Source organism: Oncorhynchus gorbuscha, unplaced genomic scaffold, assembly GCF_021184085.1.
Source record: "Oncorhynchus gorbuscha isolate QuinsamMale2020 ecotype Even-year unplaced genomic scaffold, OgorEven_v1.0 Un_scaffold_5389, whole genome shotgun sequence".
Lineage (NCBI taxonomy): Eukaryota > Metazoa > Chordata > Actinopteri > Salmoniformes > Salmonidae > Oncorhynchus > Oncorhynchus gorbuscha.
This window is the reverse complement of record NW_025749201.1, coordinates 11,067-15,000: the sequence shown is the minus strand read 5'-3', so window position 1 is coordinate 15,000 and position 3,934 is coordinate 11,067. Positions and strand designations below refer to the sequence as shown.

Genomic DNA, 3,934 nt, shown 5'->3' with positions numbered 1-3,934 from the left:
CAGTGAGTGAGTAGTAAGTGTGTCCAGTGGTGAGGAGTGAGTCCAGTGAATGGTGACTCAGTGAGTGAGTGAGTCCAGTGAGTGAGTAAATGAGTCCCGCGATGAGTGAGTGAGTCCAGTGAGTGAGTGAGTCCATTGAGTGAGTGAGTCCATTGAGTGAGTGAGTCCAGTGGTGGTGAGTCCATTGAGTGTGTGTGTCCAGTGGTGAGTGAGTCCAGTGAGTGAGTGAGTCCAGTGAGTGAGTGAGTGAGTGAGTCCAGTGAGTGAGTGAGTCCAGTGAGTGAGTGAGTCCAGTGAGTGAGTGTGTCCAGTGAGTGAGTGTGTCCAGTGAGTGAGTGTGTCCAGTGAGTGAGTGAGTGAGTGAGTGTGTCAGTGAGTGAGTGAGGTGAGAAAGCTTTCTCTGGAGAAAAGACCTGCAGAATAGTACACTACTACCCAGAGCTGAAAGGGCAGCTACTACTCAACTTAAACCAGCCAGCCCAGACACCATCTCAATTAACGGACAGCCGCAGACTCTCTTAAAAATACCTCTGCAGGGTTTGGTAATGCCAGCCAAGCCCCACGTACAATAATACACATATCATGGTCAGTGTTTCCTCCAGGTTTGTCCTTTGGGCAGGGTGCAGACGCCTATGAAGAGACAACCGGGTCTGCCAACAGATATGCCTATTTAAAGATGCATAATTGACGTCATTGTTTTAAGCCCAGGGGCAACATAGAGAGCGAGAAACAGGGAAGGAGGGGAAAGAGGGAAATGAGAGAAAGAAAGGGTTGAAAATATACTTATAGTTTCAAGGTTGTGGGGGAGCACAGATCATCCACAGTACCCCACTTGACCTACTGTTTCCACAGAAAGAAGACTTGAATTGCTATATAATTCTGTACAGTTTTTTACTTGGAGCACCAAAATTTCCCCTCAAGGTTTTTAAAAGCAATCAATGAGCGCACATTGTCTCTTTGCATACATCTGTTTGTCATTGAAACAGCACCACCAGAAAATATGGCCTCTAATTAATCTTCATCAAGCGGCAAGCCTGTGTGTGTGTGTGTGTGTGTGTGTGTGTGTGTGTGTGTGTGTGTGTGTGTGTGTGTGTGTGTGTGTGTGTGTGTGTGTGTGTGTGTGTGTGTGTGTGTGTGTGTGTGTGTGTGTGTGTGTGTGTGTGTGTGTGTGCGCGTTAATGTGTACACACGCTGAAGTATGTTCCTTCACCAACTGGCTATATCCAAAGAAAAGGTTGTGACTTGAGGTATTGGGCTGAAAAATGCATTCTAGCATACACACAGCACTAGAACACAAACAGCCCTGTGCAACAGTCAAAATACCACACAGACGAGGGGGGGGGGACTCATCCTGGGTGACGGAGGCCAGGAGAGGACACACCAGATGGACAAACACAAGGAAGGACAAATGTAAGGATGGACAAATGTAAGAATGGATGGACGGACAGGCCAATAGTGACAGACAGGCTAACGAATGGGTAGACAGACAGACAGAAAGCCAGACAAATACTGAGAGACAGACGGATGAACGGACAGACAGACCAGGGCAGGGTCCATCTCTTCATTCAGCAGAGCCTCGTTCCTGATCAGAGCGACCCGCTGGGCAAGCGACATGTGGAGATGGATTCCTGATAGACAGAGGAAAAGGAGAGGAAGAGAGGAAAGAGAGACAGTGAGATAGTTGAATCTGGATGGCTATAATTTCCTCATTTCCAATTACAGTTCCTTAATGAACTAAAAAACAAATAATTCAAGCTTTCCCTAACACAGACTTGATCTTAACCCCATCCAACTAAAGACAAAAACTGTCCCTGCGACAGCATTTAAGGTCATAAATACTATGCTCTGTAGATGGAGGCATTGTCATATATTTTTTTTGTGGGGGGGGTAGATCAGCTTTAATATTGTAGATAGATTGTAACTGCATGTCTGCATCATTTCCAAACCCCCATAAAAAAAGTAAATATATTCAGATCCCTTGACTTTGTCCACATTTTGTTACGTTACAGCCTTGTTCTAAAATAAGATTATAATTCAATTTATTTATTTTTTTTTTTTTCAGTAATCTACACACAATAACCAATAATGTCCAAGCGAAAACAGGTTTTTATAAATGTAAATATATTTTTCCTTTACAATTTTCCACAAACCCTACAACCCCTCCACTAATTGGAGTAAACTAATGAACAACAACACTTGCTTCCAGCTTTTATGCATACTATATACATTTAAAGGACACAATCTATTTTGCAATTGTTATCTTTTGTTTGTTTTACTCCTGTCCTTCCGCTACCTTCAACCCCTCCAATCTATTTCTGAAGACTATCCAGTTTGATTTCAAGTTGCCATATATTTTTAACTGTGCTGTTTCACAAGCGTTCTGAACAATATACAATTTACATTAGTTATCTTGTTGTTATTAGTCCTGCCCTTCAGCTCCATTCAACCCCTCCCATCTATATCTCTTTACACCATCCATATTGGTTTCTATTAGCCATATATTTTTCAAATGATGTTTCACAAAATAACCTTTCTATTCTCAGAGTTTCTACAGATTGTAAATTATAGATTAACATTTTGGTAAAAGTATTATTATAATATTGATTGATTGACTATGTCTTTTCAAATCACCCAGTAGTGCTATCTGCAGAGTTAGCTCTAGGTAAATGTTGCCAAGGCATTGTCATTTTGTTGTCCCTACGTTTACCCAATTGTTTCCATGTTTTTTTTCCACAACCTAACCAATCCAAAAGTTTGACTTCTATAAATCATGCATTAAAGGTGCAGACGCTTTTCAGAATAAATTGGGTCTTTAATGTCAATGGGAAATTTGCACCAAATGTTCGCTGGTTACAAACTATGGATTTGGCCCATGGTGAATGGGGAACACTTACATCAACATTTCTCTTGTCCACAGACACAGTGGCGATCATGGTGGTCATGCAGTTCCCTCCCAGGCTGTCCCGCAGCACCGAGCGTCATCATGGAATTTCGGTAGGGAATGTGCAAGCGGTTCTTCTCTGAGAGAGCAATGATGACCTGACTCAGAGAGAGAGGGAAGAAAGGGGAAGACGAAGAGGAATTTGAGTACTAGATCAGACGTATACAGGTTCCGCATTCTTTTATGCTATTTTATTCATTAAGAGGCAACAAGTGCAAAAACAAGCATTTCGGCTGATGGACAGAAATACTCCAACTATGAATTGTTCAGAGATTTAAGGTGCATTCAGAAGGATGACATCAAACATAGAATGGCTAGGAACTTTTCTACGACACCAGGACACATCTTCTATGTCTGTGAGGGAGTATGCGTAAAACCCACAACAACCCTCCTCCTCCTCCTCTCTGCTCTCCCCTTGTATGACCTTGTTCCCCTCCCTATTTAAACCCCATGTGACCTCTGAACTCTGACCTGCTCCAGGTAGTGCAGTGACAGGTTGATGTACTTGGCCTCTGTGAGCAGCTGCCCACACACGCCTGTCTTGCCCACCCGCTCCGAGCCTGCCAGGTCCACCAGATGTAGCTTGGAACGCCGCACGGTGATCGAGCCGGGCTCACGGCCACACAGGTGCATGGTGAAGATGCAGTGAGAACGCGTGGATGCCTGGTTCATAGGGGTCTGGGGAGGGAAGAAGTAGAGAAAAGGGGCAGAGAGCGGGAGGTAGAGAGGTTGTATACCCAATATAAGTATTTACTCCTCTTCAAAATAAAAGGTATGCAAACTGACACAGAGAAAGAAGAGGTGAGAGAGAGGAGATAGAGGGAAGGAGACAGAGAGAGAGAGAGAGAGAGAGAGAGGCAGGCATAATGATGGTACCCACACTTTGCATCTAGGCCTAAACACCAATCATTTCTGCAATGTGCTCTCTAGTAGGTACTGTCGAAAAACACCCCCACAACACGAAATGCCTGAAATGACTGTCCAGACATTGAC

At 43.8% G+C, this 3,934-nt stretch overlaps 1 pseudogene; it reads right to left on the bottom strand.

Annotated features, from left to right (window-relative positions):
• Window positions 1-1,542: 1,542 nt before the first annotated feature.
• Window positions 1,543-3,640, bottom strand: LOC124029065 (annotated as a pseudogene).
• Window positions 3,641-3,934: the final 294 nt, after the last annotated feature.